The 17,806-nt window shown below is 38.6% G+C and overlaps 1 non-coding gene across 1 annotated transcript; it reads left to right on the top strand.

Annotated features, from left to right (window-relative positions):
- The first annotated feature begins 1,740 nt into the window (after nucleotides 1–1,740).
- LOC148580922 (small nucleolar RNA R71) lies at nucleotides 1,741–1,844 on the top strand. Its single transcript, XR_015896403.1, has one exon. It is a non-coding gene; the product is annotated as a small nucleolar RNA R71 (small nucleolar RNA).
- Nucleotides 1,845–17,806: the final 15,962 nt, after the last annotated feature.

Below are 17,806 nucleotides of genomic sequence, written 5' to 3'. Positions count from 1 at the left end.
CCTTGTTTGTCAGTTAAGGGGATCTCAGAATGAACTGGCTATGCTTCAGTGCTTGTTTCCTCCTTCAGTGTCTCTTTATCATTTGTGCTCAGTTCCTTGTCCTCTTGATCTGTTTCTTGTGAGAGTTTGAAAACATTGAAGCTGAGTCGTTCATCATGGATTCTCAATATTAGCTCCCCTTTCTCTACATCAATAAGTGCTCTGGCTATAGCTAGGAATGGTCTTCCCAATATGATTGGATGAGTGTGACTTTCTTCCATGTCCAGAATGACAAAATCTGTTGGGAGAAAGTACTTCCCAACTTTTAGCAACACATTTTCCACCACTCCTATTGCTTGCTTTTGAGTTTTGTCAGCCAGTCTGATAATGACATTTGTGGGCATTATCTCATTGATCTGCAGCCTCTTCACCAGGGATAAGGGCAGTAAGTTGATGCTGGCCCCTAAATCACATAGTGCTCTGTCGAACATGTTTTCTCCTATGGCACAAGGTATATGAAAACTTCCTGGGTCTCTTCTTTTTGTAGGCAACTCAGGTTGAATAAGGGCACTACATTCCTTGTTCATCACTATAGTCTGCCCTCCCTTGAGTGAGCTTTTCCTGGGAAGAAGTTCCTTCATATACTTGATGAATGCAGGCATTTGTTGAATTGCCTTGATGAATGGTATGTTCACGTGCAGAGATGCAAACAAGTCTAGGAACCTTGAGTATATCCTCTTTCCCACAGCACCATTGAGCAGTTGAGGGAATGGTGCATAGAGCTTCAGCAGCTCTTGTTGTGAGATTTCTGGTTCTTTGTGATCTCTATCCTCCTCCTTTGTTAAGTTATCTTCAGGTTGTTCGCACATTTTGCCTTGCTTGTCTTCAATTTCTTGATCATTTGTAGTGACCATTTTGCAATCTTCCCATCTTACTTTCTTTGCTTCTCCCTTGGGGTTTTTCTCAGTGTCACTAGGGAAGCTATCAGTAGGTTCGGGAATCTTCTCAGCTAAATATCCCACCTGGAATTCCATCTTCCTAATGGTTTCTCCCTGGTTCTTAATATTGGCTCGCACCTCCTCTTTGAATACTTTATTTTCTTGAATCTCTTGGCTTATTCCTTCAAGTAAGGCTTCAATCTTAGAGAGCCTGTCATCAATTGATGAGTGGTTCGGAGCAGATGTGCTGTTTTGGTTTTGATAAGTATGTGGAGAAGTGTTGTTGTGGGGGTGTTGAGATGTCCTCTGGGTGAATTGCTGGTGAGCTGAATTGTTGTAATGTCTCTGGTCTTGGTTTTGATCTTGCTCACTTCCCCACCCAAAGTTCGGGTGATTTCTCCATCCAGGGTTGTAAGTCTTGGAGTATGGATCATAGTTTTTCCTTGGTGAATTCCCAATGTAGTTGGCTTGCTCCTGACTCCCTTCTGCTTCTTGGTTTACTCCTTCTTGTGTTGTTGATGAAGTGGAGATTGCTGCTACTTGGTTCATCTCCATCTTCTTGGTGAGGTCAGCCAGCTGCTGGGTAATGAGCTTGTTTTGGGCCAACAGAGCGTCTACATTGTTTAGCTCCATCACTCCTCTTGTGTTCCCTCTTTCAGAAGCATAGAAGTAGTCGTTTTCTGCTACTGTTTCAATAACATCTATGGCTTCCTCAATGGTCTTCTTCTTGTTCAAGGACCCTCCAGATGAATGGTCTACTGCCTTCTTTAACTCATAAGAGAGCCCTTCATAGAAAATGTGTAGCTGCACCCATTCATTGAACATGTCAGGTGGACACCTCCTTGTTAAGTCTTTAAACCTCTCCCATGCTTCATACAGAGTCTCACCATCCTGTTGCCTGATGGTTTGAACCTCAGCTCTCAGCCTATTGATTCATTGAGGAGGGTAGAATCTTGCTAAGAATTTGTTCACCACATCCTCCCAAGTTGTCAAGCTCTCCCTTGGGAAGGATTCCAGCCACTTGGCTGCCTTGTCTTTGAGTGAGAAGGGAAATAAGAGCAATCTATAGGCGTCAGGATGAACACCATTAGATTTCACTGTGTCACATATTCTCAGGAAGGTGGTCAAATGTTGGTTGGGATCTTCTTGAACACCTCCTCCAAACGAACAGTTGTTCTGAACAAGGGTGATGAGCTGTGGTTTAAGTTCAAAGTTGTTGGCATGGATTGTTGGCTTTTGGATGCTACTTCCACAATTGCCTGGGTTTGGATTAATGTAAGAGCCCAAAACTCTTCTATCCTCCCTAGCATGATTTGCTCCACCTCCTCTGCCTTGGTTGAGAGTCTCTTCTTCATGATGATTTTCCATGTTTTCTTCCATGTTTGGTTCAAAGTATTCCTCAAACTGTTCCTCCTCTTCTTCAGCACCAACTACTCGTTTTCCTCTTGCCTCCCTCCTTAGTCTAAGGAAGGTTCTCTCTGGTTCAGAATTAAAGGAAGTTGAAGCCCCGCTTCTTCTCCCTGTCATACAACCAACAAGTACAAGCAGAGAAGATAGGTGCAGACAGTATTTGTGTCAGAGTTATTGTTAGTTGTGGGTGATGCAATATATCAAACAGTTAGTGGGTTAGCAAAAAAAATTGAAAATAACAAAGAAAAACAAACGGGTAGAGGGAGAAGGGAAGAAGTTTAACTAAAACAAAAAGTAAATCACTCAAACAGAAAAGTAAAATTCACAAAATAAAATGCTCAATCTAGTGATCTTCCAATCTAATCATTGTTAATGCACAATCAATCCCCGGCAACGGCGCCATAAACTTGATGCGGGGAAAAGTTGTCTCTCAACAAATCTTCCTTCGGCAAGTGTACCGAAGTTGTCGTCAAGTAAAAACTCACAATAGAGTGAGGTCGAATCCCACAGGGATTGATTGATCAAGCAACTTTAATTAGAAGAATGTTCTAGTTGAGCGAATCCAGAATTTGGGTTGAGAGTTGCAGAAAATAAAATGGCGGGAATGTAAATAACAGAAAAGTAAATGCTAGAATTAAATGACTGGAAGTAAATGACTGAAAATAAATTGCAGAATTGTAAATGGGAATGGGGGATTTGCTTATAAAAGTAAATCGCAGAAATTAAAGAGAATGGGTAAGATTAGAGATGGGGAGTTCATTGGGCTTATGAGATGTTGCAATTCTCCGGATCAAGTTCATTTTCATCTCTTCCTCAATCAATGCACTCATTGATCTCCTTGGCAATCTTAAGTGATTGAATTGCAATTCCTTGAAATTCAATCTCTCAAATCTTGATCAATAGCCAATTCCTTGGTCAATTGCTCATGAGAAGAGATGAAGTATGGTCACTGATTATACCACATGCATTTCCCAAACCAAGTATTGAGAGGGTTACAATCACATACCCATCCAAACCCAATTTGGTCCAGCATGAGAAAGCATTTCTAGCTTGATCTCTTCATTCTTCTTCCAAGGTTCAAAAGAGATCCAAGTTTGAATAGCTTTTCTTCCAAGATAACTACTCAATTGGATGAAGATCGAAAGCTTTCAAGTAAAATCAAGAGGAAAGATAGAAGAAGAACAATGAAAATTAGTATTGATCCATCAAATTACAACAGAGCTCCCTAACCCAATGAAAGGGGTTTAGTTGTTCATAGCTCTTGAAAATGGAAACAAAGATGGAGAATACATCATAAAACTAGAAATTGCAAAGAAAGTAAATACAGAGAGTGGTTCTTCAGCCTCCAGAACTATTTTACAATTCAAAGTTACTCCTATATATACTACTCTTCTCAGCTTCTAGTTCACTCTTCAAGTCTTGGGCCTTTGGATCTTGAGTTTGAAGCAGTTCATTTCTTTATTTGGGCTTGGCTTTACTTGCAGAGAGAAAGTGCGGAGTGGGCAGAGACTTAAGCTCAGGGCGTAAGGAGTGTTAATCATTTAGTGAAAGTCCAAGTTCGGGAACGTTAGTGACACTTAACATTGTCACTAACGTTCCAATGCACCCCCTTTTGCCTTACCTTAAAACCCACGTTAACCAGGTTAACGTGGCTCTTAACGTTGCCTTATCAACCTTCAAGAACGTTAGTGACACTTAACATTGTCACTAACGTTCCAGTGTGCCCCTTCTTGCTTCACGTTAAAGCTCATGTTAACTAGGTTAACGTGGCTTCTAACGTGGCCTTTGCCATCCTTCGAGAACGTTAGTGACATTCAACATTGTCACTAACGTTCCAATGTGCCCCTAGGTCTCACGTTAAAGTCCACGTTAACTAGGTTAACGTGGCTTCTAACGTGGCCATCTTTTAGCCATCCCAACGTTAGTGACAATGTTGAGTGTCACTAACGTTGGCTCATCCTTCATTTCTCATCGTTAGCTTCCACGTTAACCAAGTTAACGTGACTCTTGGGGGTTGTGTGGTTGCTTCAACGTTAGTGACAATGTTGAGTGTCACTAACGTTGTCGACAACTCTTCATCCTCTACGTTAGTTCCCATGTTAACCAAGTTAACGTGGGAGTTAACGTGGTACTTAGCACCATAGGCCAACGTTAGTGACAATGTTGAGTGTCACTAACGTTGGCTTCTCTCCCTCCCCCTTAACGTTAGAGGCCACGTTAACGAGTGGCTTCTAACGTGGCCACTTATGAGTAATTGCCAACGTTAGTGACAATGTTGAGTGTCACTAATGTTGGCTCAACTTCTTTTCTCCACGTTAGAGTTCACGTTAACTTGGTTAACGTGACTCTCTAACGTGGGCATTGATGGCTTTTTGATAGTGTTATTGGCAATCACTTTTCTCATTAATCTTTGCAAGTTACCTCCCCTTTTCTTGCTTCTTTTTGGTCCTGAAATCAAGCAACAAAGTGCATCAAAGCTCTAGTCCAAGTCATGAGTAATGCAACATAATATTTGTCACTAAACTTATGCAAAATCCTCATGAAATCATGTAAAATGCACAATGTATGCTTGAGTCAAGGCATAAGTGAATATTTGCCCAAAACTAGCTTATTTTCTAAAGAAATGCATGAAACTAACCTAAAAACAATAAAGAAAAGGTCAGTGAAACTGGCCAAGATGCCCTGGCATCAGTATACAAATGCTACTCCCATATGCAACTGTAATGGGGTTAGCATAGGACTCCAGAGTCCTTCTGGACTGTTCATTTCCACTTATGTCCATGATGGAGAAAAGGGAATTGATATGAATTGTAAATAAATTATATTTTTATTTTTATTTTATTTAATTAAAAGCAACCGAATAAAATAAAATAAAATAAATAGAAAATAAAATAAAAGTTTCAAAAACTAAAATAATTGATTAATTAAGAAAATTTGAAAAACCTTGGATATGATTTTCGAAAATTGAAGAGAGAGAAAGTGGTTTAGGGAGTTTTGAAAAAGATATATTTTAAAATTAAAGATATGATTTTAAAACTCAAGACTAAGATAAGATAGAATAAAAAAAAATAAGAATCTGAATTTTTTTTTAAAAGTAAAAATCGAAAATTTAATTAAAATAAAGGGAAAAGATATTTTGAATTTAATGAAGAAAGAGAAAAATAATAAAAAGACACCAAACTTAGAACTTTTTTAGATCAAAACAAAGAAAACAAACAGGAAAATTTTGAATGTCAAGATGAACACCAAGAACACTTTGAAGATCAAGATAAACACCAAGAACAAATTTTGAAAATTTTTAAGAAAATAAGGACACACAGGACACCAAACTTAAAATATAAAACTGAACTCAAATAAAAGACTCAAATTTAGTGACTCTAAACCAAAAAAGATAAATTATTCCTAATCTAAGCAACAAAATAAACCATCAATTGTCCAAACTCGAACAATCCCCGGCAACGGCGCCAAAAAGTTGGTGCACGAAATTGTGATTCACACTTTTCAAAATTTCGCACAACTAACCAGCAAGTGCACTTGGTCGTCCAAGTAATACCTTACGTGTGTAAGGGTCGATCCCACGGAGATTATCGGCTTGAAGCAAGCTATGTCTATTTTGTAAATCTTAGTTAGGAGATTAATGATGAGAGTGATTGTATTTATGAAAAATAAACAACATAAAATAAAGAGTACTTGTGATTCAGTAATGGAGAACAGGTTGAGGTTTTGGAGATGCTTTGTCTTCTGAATCTCTGCTTTCTTACTGTCTTTTTTTTCACGCGCGCAAGGCTCTTTCCATGGCAAGCTATATGTTGGTGGATCACTGCTGTCAATGGCTACCATTCGTCCTCTCAGTGAAAATGGTCCAAATGCGTTGCCACCGCACGGCTAATCATCTGTCGGTTCTCACTCATGTTGGAATAGGATCCATTGATCCTTTTGCGTCTGTCAGTACGCCCAACACTTGCGAGTTTGAAGCTCGTCACAGTCATCCCTTCCCAGATCCTACTTGGAATACCACAGACAAGGTTTAGACTTTCCGGTTCTCAAGAATAGCTGCCAATAATTCTAGCCTATACCACCAAGACTCTGATTTGAATCAGGAGGCTAAGAGATATGCACTCAGTCTAAGGTAGAATGGAGGTGGTTGTCAAGCACACGTTCATAGGTTGAAAATGGTGATGAGTGTCACGGATCATCACATTCATCAAGTTGAAGTACGAGTGAATATCTTAGAAGAGAAACAAGCGTGATTGAATAGAAAACAATAGTAATTGCATTAATTCATCAAAACACAGTAGAGCTCCTCACCCCCAACCATGGGGTTTAGAGACTCATGCCGTAGAAGATACAAGTTCGAATGTAAATTGTCATGAGGTACAAAATAATCACTAAAAGTGGTTTTTATGATAAACTAGTGACTTAGGGTTACATAAAATGAGTAAGCTAGGTTAGTTAGTGTAGAAATCCACTTCTGGGGCCCACTTGGTGTGTGCTTGGGCTGAGCATTGAAGCTTTCACATGTAGAGACTTTTCTTGGAGTTAAACGCCAGCTTTTGTGCCAGTTTGGGCGTTTAACTTCAGCTTTTATGCCAGTTCTGGCGTTTAACGCCAGAATAGGGTAGAAAGTTGGCGTTCAAATGCCAGTTTGCATCATCAAAACTCGGGCAAAGTATGACTATTATATATTGCTGGAAAGCCCAGGATGTCTACTTTCCAACGCAATTGAGAGAGCACCAATTGGGCTTCTATAGCTTGAGAAAATTCATTTCGAGTGTAGGAGGGTCAGAATCTAATAGCATCTGCAGTCCTTCTTCAACCTCAATTTCAGCCAAAAAATACCTAAAATCACAGAAAAACACACAAACTCATACTAAAGTCCAGAAATGTGATTTTTGAATAAAAACTAGCAAAAACATAATAAAACTAACTAAAATATACTAAAAACATACTAAAAATAATGCCAAAAAGCGTATAAATTATCCGCTCATCAAATCCCCACCAATCTTTGCATTTCCAATGTCCACTGGGATCCCAAACTAAGCGCATCAAGCTACGAAGAGATCTCAAGCAAGTACTAAGGCCCCAAAGTTGATGATTATCTATGTATATTCCAGGGTCCCATTCTTTGTTTGTCAACCCCTTTTCTTCTTGATCTTCTTGCTTCCAATTGGGTGACTTGGGTGACAAACTTCTTGAATTCTCCTTAGAACTCCTAATCCTCATCCTAATTCCATAGAATTGAGCTTCATTCCACTTTTGGATTTCAAAGTTTGAACTTCTATCCCCTATGCATCTTGATTTAAATTGCCCACCAACATCCAACTCTTTCTTACTCTCTAACCCACAAAGAGTTCTAAGTTGACCATCCATTTCTAATAATGCATATTGATATGGGCCAAGAAAATTGAAAGATGAGATGATTACCCATTCAATTTGAAATTTGGATGGTGACTTAGTGATAAACCCCGATTTCGTAATTTATCTTGTGCTTATTTTAGGGGATTTTATCACCTTTTCCCACATTTATTCAATGAAATAGCATGGTTTTGTAATTCTCCCTTGAATTGTGCTTAAGTATAAAAATATGCTATTTAGGCCCTTAAATTGGTGATTTTAATCCACTTTAATTCCATTCAATGCCTTGATGTGTTTGTTGAGTGATTTCAGGTTCATAAGGCAAGTATTGGATGGAAGAAGTGAGGAGAAAAGCATGCAAAGTGGGAGAACTCATGAAGAAATGAAGGAACCGTAAAGCTGTCAAGCCTGACCTCTTCGCACTCAATCGACCATAACTTGAGCTACAGAGATCCAAATGAGGCGGTTCTAGTTGCGTTGGAAAGCTAACATGCGGTGCTTCGAAATGATATAAATTTTGCCATATGTTGCTTCGCGTTCAGGGGCGCGCACACGCCATGTACGCGTGCGCGCCGATTCTGCCCGTGGGTCCACTTTAATGAAATCGCCCCCAGCGATTTTGCAGCTCATTTTGGGCCCAATCCAACCCATTTCTGATGCTATTGAACCCAAGGATTGAAGGGGGAATGAACCAAGTAGTCATAGTTTAGTTTTTCATCATGTTTTAGGGTAGAATTCTAGAGAGAGAAGCTCTCTCTTCTCTCTAGAATTTAGGGTAGTTTAGGTTTAATTTTCTTGAATCTCACTTTTAATTCTTGTTTTGATTTAGTTTTTCTTTTAATTTCTTGTTGTTACATCTCTACTCTTCTTAGTTTCTCTTGTTCATTTCCTTCATTTTGTTACTTTTATGCTTATGAACCCTTGTTGGATTTTCATTTTCTTTTAATGCAATTTAATATTTGATGTTCTTTTAATTGTTGATTTGAGTTGTGAATTTACTTTTCTTGCAATTGGTAGTTGTTAGATTTTATCATTCTTGCATATTTACCATGCTTTCTATTTGTACCCACCAAGTGTTTGACAAAATGCTTGGTTGGGCCTTAGAGTAGATTTTTGAGCATTCTTGGCTTGGAGAGAGTAATTAGGCAATCTTGAGTCATGAAAACCCAACTCATGTTGGTGATCTAGAGTTGTTAGCTAATATTGTTTCCATTGACACTAGTGATGCCAGGGCATCATGGCTAGTTTTACTAGCCATTTTTTGTATGCTTTAGGTTGGTTTCATGCATTTTCTTAGGAAATAAGCAAGTATTTGGTTGAAAATGCATTCACACCATGATTCAAGCAAACATTGTGAATTTTGAATGATTTCATGAGAATTATGCATGAATTGAATGATAAAATGGATGATGCATGATCCCATGATTAAGAGCAAGACTTTGATACACTTTGTTTGATTGATTTCAGGTAACAAGAAGCAGAGAAGAGCCACGTTAGTGGCTACGTTAGTGCCACTAACGTGGCCATTAACGTGGAAGAAAAGAGAAGCCCCAACGTTAGTGAGAAAGTTAGTGGCATTAACTTTGAAGAAGGAGAGCATGGAACGTTAGTGGTAAAAGTAAACACTACTAACGTTAGCGACGGGCAAGAAGACCCACGTTAGTCTCCACGTTAGTTACATTAACGTGGGAACTAATGTGGAAGGAAAGGGAAACGCCAACGTTAGTGGAAAAAGTGAATACCACTAACGTTTGCGAAGGCTAGAACACCCACGTTAGCTTCCACGTTAGTTACATTAACGTAGGAACTAACATGGAAGGAAAGGGAAACGCCAACGTTAGTGGAAAAGTTGAACGCCACTAACGTTTGAGAAGCAAAGAAGGACCCACGTTAATGGCCACGTTAGTTACACTAACGTGGACATTAACGTAGGCAAAAATCTCACCCGGCAGCCTGACCATGCCTTCTTCAAACAAGAATAACTTGAGCCACAATGCTCCAAATGAGGTGATTTCAGTGGCATTAGAAAGTAGGATTTCAGAGCTTTCCAAGCATATATGGCACTACATGGTGGACACTAAATTTGAGGGAGAAAACCTGCCCCGAGAGTGCAAAGATGAACATAGTATCAACCTGTAGTAAGGCCAGCTGACCTCTTCACCTTCCAAGAAATGTAACTCGAGCTGTAGAGCTCCAAATGATGCGCTATTAAAAGCGTTGGAAAGTAGACATCCAGAGCTTTTCAAAAATATATAATAGTATGGGGTAGATAGTAAGTTGGAACTTCAGAACCTGGAAATATTTATCCCCTGATCGCTAACGTTATTGTGACTCACGTTTTCCAGTAATGCTAGCGACTATGCCAGCGACCTTGTCCACTTCAAAGGAGCATAACTTGAGTTGCAGAGGTCTAATTGAGGTGATTCTAGTTGCATTAGAAAGATGACATTTAGAGCTTTCCAACGATATATAATACTTTATAGTGGGCATGAAATTAAAGCACAAACCAGAGGCATCTTTTAAGCCCCAAAACACCAACTGGGTAGCAAGTGTGACGTTAGCCACACTAACTTTAGCACTAACGCCACACTTGTAGCGTTAGTATGGCTAACGGCAGCAATAACGCCAAGTCACCCTGGACCTCAATTTGATTCACCTCTCTCTTAAGTCCACTTCAAAGCTCAAGCAAGCAAGCCCACAAGTGTCAACCAATCAAGGCCACAAGAAGCATCTAGAATAGAATTTTTTATTTCATTGTAATTTGCTTTTAATTTCATTTTGTAATTTAGGAGAGCCTATATAAAGGCCTTAGTTTTTACATTCAGAGGGGACGGACATTCTGGAATTGGGGGATTGAAGAGGGGTCTTCGGACTCCCTCCCCTCACACACTTTTCCTTCTCTTTCTTTTCTTTGTACTTTTCATTTATGAATTTTGAAGTTTCAATTTTAGTTTTAATCTTCATCTTTACTTTTCTGCATTTTCTTTCTTTTCTATTTTGGTAGAGCAATGATCAACTAACTCTTTGCATTGGGTTAGAGAGCTCTATTGTGATTTAATGGATCAATTGTAGTTCTTATTCTTGTTCTTCTTTCTTTTCTCTTGATTTTACTAGAGAGCTTTCAATCTTCATCTAATTGGGTAATTGTCTCGGAAGAGAAATTGCTCATACTTGGATTTCCTTTGAACTTTGGAAGAGGAATGAGGAAATCATGCTAGAAATACTCTCTCACATTGGATTAGGTTGGGGGTTGGATGGATACTGTGACATTTAATCTTACCAATACTTTGATCTATGAATGTGTGTGGTATAATCAGTGACCAAACTTCATCTCTTCCCATGAGCAATTAAATCAAGGAATTGGGAAATTGTTCAATCTTAGAGAGATTGGATTGCCAAGGAATTGGGTTCCAATCACTTAAGATTGCCAAGGAGATCAATGAATGCATTAATTGAGGAAGAGATGAGAATGAACTTGATCCGGAGGATTGCAATATCTCTTGATCCCAATGCTCATTTTATTTTTAGTTCTTACATTTACTTTTCTTGCCATTTTACTTTTCTGCACTTTATTGCTTTCTTTACTTTTATGCCATTTACAATTCCTACTGCCCATCATCCAAATCTGAACCGTCTGACTAGGATAATCAAACAACTATTGATTGCTTAATCCGTTAATCTCTGTGGGATTCGACCTCACTCTTTTGTGAGTTATTACTTGACGATAATTCGGTATACTTGCCGAGGGAGATTTGTTAAGAGACAAGTTTCCGTGCATCAGCTAATCTTTTGCTAATTAATTTAGTGAGTTGATTAGGACTTTTGGATTGAGATTAGCTAGTCTTATTAGACTTTCTCTCATGGAAGATAATATGATACCTTCTTCCAATGTTGGAGATGACGTAATAAGATAAATTCTTGTTTATTATTGTGGTATAATGGATTAATATTGTTTGACTTTCTCCCTATTTGTTGGAGTTGACTACATAAGATGAATTAATCATTGTATGACTAGGATAGGAAGCCTATGACCTCAATTCTTGCCATAAATGTCTCTCTTTATTAATTGCTTTCTCTTATTTACTTGTCTTCTTTAAATACTTGCATGATTTACTTTTCTTGTCATTTATTTTCTGCCCCTTATAAAGAAAACCCCTTGTCCCCTTCATAGCCAATAATCATACACTTCGTTGTAATTCCTTGTGAGACGATCCGGAGTCTAAATACTTTGGTTAATTCTTATTTGGGGTTTGTTATTTGTGACAAAACCGTAAATTTTTTTTGCATGAAAGGATTATTGATTGGTTTGGAAACTATACTTTGCAACGAGGATCCATTTATGAAATTCTAAACCGTCAAGAATTCACGCTCATCAAAATGGCGCCGTTGCCGGGGAGTTGCAATGGTGTTACATTATTGGCTATTGTGAATACTGTGAATATGTTTGCCTTTTGTTTGTTTGTTAATTTTTGTTAGGTTTAGGACTTTGTTCTCATTTTTGCTAGTTTTTGTTTTTATTTGCTATCATGAATTCTCATCCTCACTTTGGCTATGAGTTTGGTTCAAATTATGTTGTAGGAAATGGGAGCTACAATGAGGATGTGCATCAAGGATGGAGCAATCAAAGATGGGAGGAGCCTCAAGGGATTGATCAACTTTATTGGCAACAACAACCTCCGGATTCTTATGGGTATAATTCTAATCCTAATGCATATCAATCTAATGGATGTGGTGACCCTTATTATGATTGTCAACAACAACCACCATATGCCTATGAACCACCTCCTCAACATAATTTTGAACCACCTTACTCACAAGCCCCTTTTTACCAAACACCTCCATATGATCCCAAGCCATATCCACCATACCAACCACCTTGTGAACCATATGAACTATATGAAGAACTACCCCAATTCCACCACCAATACCCTCAAGAACCACCACCTCCATATTATCATCAAGATGAATCACCTCCCATGTATGATAACTTTCAACCACATAATGAATTTTCCTTTCCACCATAACCCTCCATGGAAGAACACCCATACCCATTCATTCAAGAGCCAATGGATCGTCTCAATGAAGCAATGGATCGGCTTCAAGCAATAATCCGTCAAAAGGAGCAAGAGGAAGCCCAAAGGAGAAGGAATGAAGTTATCGAGACTAACCTTGCCAAAATTAAAGCCAACTTGGACTCATGGAACTCATGCAACAAGCAAAGCATCTCCACAGATGCGTGTGAGAAATCAACCGAAGGAAGGAGCATGAAGGAGATTTTAGAATCTCAACCTGAGGACAAGGAGATGGGGTATGTCTTGCAACAAGTGGTGGAGGAAGAGATTGTTGAAGAAGAAGAAGTGGTTGAAGAGTTAGAGGAAGTTGAACAAGAGGTGAATTTCAAACTTGAGAGCACTTCCACACCAAGTGACATTGTCGATGATTTTGTGGAAGTTGTTGAACCTTCTTCCAGTGAGCTTGAATTTGATGTTGAGGAGGATGACGCGCAACCTCCAAGGCATAGTATGAATGATGAAAGATTGGAAGAGGGTGATCAAGAGGCAAGCTCCACCAATGAAGAATGTGTGGAAGAAGTTGCTGGGCAAAGAATTGAAGTTGAAAAAGCTTGCCAAGAGGTGGAGGTAGTCAAAGAAGAGCACAAGGGAATGGAACTTACAAGACCATTGGAGATGTCCCTTCCTAAGTCCCCATCCAACATAACATTCAAGTGGGTAAAATTCTTATCTCTAATCTTTACTTTCCCACTTGAATATGGTTTGATTGAGACGGATGGGCAACTTAGAGCTCTTTGTGGGGTTAAGAACAAAAGGAAATTGAGTAGTGGGTGGAAATGTCAATCAAGGTTCCTTATGGTTGGAAGCTTAAAGTCTAAGTGCAATGGTTGGTATAATTCTCAACTAAAGGGGTATAGGAAGATGCTTTGGTGTTTACTTGAGAATTCGGATCACTTCTTACCCGATTGGAATTGTGATGATCAACTTGAAGATGGGTGTAGAAACAAGATTTGGGATCCGGTATATATGAGGATCAATTTTGGGAACCCTTAGCTTGTGAAGGACTCCATCAAGACTTGTTGCAACTCATTAGAAATTTTGGAGCACAATGGAAAACCAAGCATTGGTGGAGGTTCCAAGATGAATTCAAGCACATGCCACCATAACAAGGAGCTTCCCAAATGTCCAACATAAGGACTTAAACTAAAAGTGCTAGGTGGGAGACACCCCACCATGGTAACATCTTTTCATTTTTCTCTTTTGTACATATTGGTAAAATAAGTTTAATTTCATGTTTTGTTTGATTAGTTGAGTTTAATTGGGAGTCTAGTAGGTTAAATAAGGTTTTATGATGTTTTGGTAGCTGTTTGGAGGTTTGGAATGCTTGGTTTGGTGCAAAAACATAGAAAAATTTTGAAAAACAGAGCACCACCGACACGCGCGTGCATCTGGCGCGTACGCGTGCCTCAAGCATTTTCGACCATCCACGCGGACGCGCCATGTACGCGTACGCGTGGATTGAGTTTTTCCACCCTTCCATACATTCACCCAAGAGTTGTGCCTGAAGTGAGCCAACTTTGTGCCCAAAGGCACGCGAACGCGTACCTTGCGCGTCCGCGCCAACTCTCTGCTTCGCCATGCACGTGTACGCGCACTGCACGCGTACGCGTCGCTTCCATTTCATCAATCCACGCTTACGCACACATGACGCGCACGCGTGGATTGCCCTGTTTCACTCACCTTCTTTTCTTTTCTTCTTTCGATTTCTTTCCTTCTTCTTTTATCTCTTCTTTTCTTTCCACCCTTCGAACATCACCCAACACTACCAAATATCATATAACACCATTTCTTTTAGTTAGTTAGTTAGTTTCATTTTTGTTTTCCATTATAAGTGTTGGATTATTAATCTTATTTACTGTTTACTGCTGCTGCTTATTAATAGGATGTTAGTTTAACATCATTGTTGATTATTGTCATTGTTGGATTCCTTTGTTGAGGTTATATTTGGTTACTTGGTTCGGAACTTTTCATGTTTAATGCTTTTGAATACCAAGTACATGTTACATTGCCTTCATGCATCGTAACTCTTTGAATTGCATGTTTTGGCTACCATGCATTCATCATCTATTGTTAGGCAATTGTACATTATCAATGCATTTTTTTAGGATGCTTGTTCTAATTGATCATCACCTATTTAATGCATTGAGATTGTGGAATTGTGAAATTGGATCGAAATCTTACCCAGCGACATATTTTTGAGCTCTCTAAGCTTTGTGGACCATGCTTGCTATGTGATTGATTTTTGACTTCTATATCCTTTTTCCTAAGTTCCATAGCATCCATGTGTTCCATCTCTATGTCACTTAGGTGTTGCAACAACTTCAATAAGTGTCATTGTTTGATGTGTGAGCTCTTTAAACCATTTTGTTCACCAAATTTACTTACACAACAATCAATGTCCATGCATTATCCAATTTCACAATGGCTTGTTTAATTGCTTGAATGCTTTTATGCTTCTTCACTACTTGTTTGGTTTCCCTAACCTACAAGTCTTTTAAAGTATCTAAAGCACACTAGAATGAGTGAGGTGTATGCTTTCTTTTGTGTAAATGTGACATAGCTTTTTATACTAGCGTGTGTGTGTGTTCTAAACCGCGTGCAATTTTAGAACCCATACACCTATCTTTCATCAATGTCAAACTAATTCACTCACTCAATTCTAGTGATTTACCTCATTCCAACAATTCATGCTTCTTTGCTTTTGTATTTTCTCATCTTACAGTGTTTATTTTGTTTTTCATGATTGATGAACCATAAGCCAAAATAGAAGCGGAAAGAAGAACGCGCAGCAACCGGTTGACCTACCAGCTGAAGGTAGCAACTCGGAAAGTCGCCGTACCCCCTTGCTCATCTTTGAGTGCACCGAGGACGGTGCAAACTTTTAAGTGTGCGGGGGTCGTCCGACCGCTCGGCATTTTTGGGTGACAAGTTTCTAATCCCAACACTTTTGCATTTCATTTTAGGATTTTTAGTTGCATTTTCTTATTTTGCATATGTATATAATAAGCTTAGTCAAAATCATGATATTTTCCAAGGATTTTATCTATAGGGCACCCAATTGATTGAAAAAAAAAATTTTTTTAGAACTTGCTTGAATTATATACTTTGTGAAACATGATTTTTGAGCTAAGAACACAAGCATGTGAGATTTGAGCTTAATTGTGTGGTTACATCATACATAACCACTTACTTTCATTCTTGTGTGCATTATTCTCTTCCTATGATTGTAATCTTTGATTTCTTTGATTCTTTATGTCCATTATTTTGTGTATACATACATTTATATGATTGAGGCCATTGTTCAATTAGCTCACTTACCCAAATAGCCTACCCTTTTATCTTCCATTGTTAACCAATTTTGAGCCTATGCTTAACCCATTTGTTCTTAATTGTAGCAAATTACAAGCCTAAGTAAAAAACAATAAATCTCCTTAATTTGGATCTTTGATTAGCTTAGGCTAGTGAGAGTGTTTATCAGTTGATTTTGGGAGAGTTGGAACATTGAGTAGAGATAAAAGTGTGTTTCTGTATTTGTGTTGAGAATCTTGGGAATTGGGTACAGGCTCATGTATAATGAACGTAAAACCTTATGCATTGATGTTCTTGTAAAAAAAAAAAAGAAAAAAAATACAAATATACGAAGAAAAAAAAGAAGAAAAGGAAAAGAAAGAAAAAGAAAAGCAATAAGAAGGGGACAAAAATGCCCCAAAGTCAAGGTTTAATAAAAATCAATGCATATGTGTGGTGATCAAAAAGAGAATACATGAGTGTGTATGAAAAGTGAAGAATGGGTAGTTAGGTTTGTTTAGAATTGTATAGGTTGTCATAGGTTAGGTGGGAAGTTTAAGTTAATCAAAGATTCAAATTTTAAGCTCACTTGACCATATGCATCCTACCTTGACCCTAGCCCCATTACAACCTATGGGAAAGTCCTCATGATATTTGTATGCATGCATGAATTAATTGTTGATTGTTAGATGAAAAACAAATCTTGGAAAGCATGATTAGGGGAGAATTAAGTGAATCAACCCCATACACTTGAGTGACTAGAGCGGATACACATCCGGTGAGGGTTCAATTGCTCAATTACATGTTTCCACCCATGATCATCTTTTCTTGCAAGTTTGGAAAATATTTTTAATAATTCAATTCAATTGTGGGTTTGATTTGATTGCTATGGCTTTAGCCCTTGTACATAAAGATGTTTTCTTGGAAGTTGACTTGTTTTGACCAAGTGGATGCATTCATATAGATAGATTGCATTTAGTAGTTGCATTGAATAAATGTTGATACCCTTTTGCTTCTTCTTGATTTTAGCATGAGGACATGCTTAGTTTAAGTGTGGGGAGATTTGATAAACCTCGATTTTGTGATTTATCTTGTGCTTATTTTGGGAGATTTTGTCACCTTTTCTCACATTTATTCAATGAAATAGCATGGTTTTGTAATTCTCCCTTGAATTTTACTTAAGTGTAAAAACATGCTTTTTAGACCCTAAATTAGTGATTTTAATTCACTTTAATTCCATTCAATGCCTTGATGTGTTTGATGAGTGATTTCAGGTCTATGAGGCAAGTATTGGATGGAAGAGATGAGAAGAAAAGCATACAAAAAGGGGAGAATGCATGTAGAAACAAAAAAATTTGGATTTCGCCAAAGGACGCGCACGCGCACCAGGCGCGCGCGCACAAAAGTGATTTCGCCTAAGGACGCGTGCGCGTATATGCCGCTTCAGTGCGGATTGAGAATTGTCAGCGACGCGCACGTGCACATGGCGCGCACGCGCCGATACTCTCACATGGCCCACTTGAAGGCAAAATGCTGGGGGCGATTTCTGAGCTGCGCAGGCCCAAATCCAACTTGTTTCTGAGTGTATTTCATGCAGAATTGAAGTCCAAGCAAAGGGGGGATCAATTGTTTGTAGCATTAGCATCATGTAGGTTAGTTTCTAGAGAGAGAAGCTCCCTCTTCTCTCTAGAATTAGGTTAGGATTAGGTCAATCTCTCTTAGATCCATGTTTAATTCCTTGCTTTCATCTTGTTCCTTCTACAA

The sequence above is a fragment of the Arachis ipaensis genome, chromosome B10 (genome assembly GCF_059453495.1).
Source record: "Arachis ipaensis isolate K30076 ecotype BB chromosome B10, ASM5945349v1, whole genome shotgun sequence".
Taxonomy (NCBI): Eukaryota; Viridiplantae; Streptophyta; class Magnoliopsida; order Fabales; family Fabaceae; genus Arachis; species Arachis ipaensis.
Note: the sequence above shows the minus strand (reverse complement) of the source record. Positions and strands in the feature narration are given on the sequence as shown.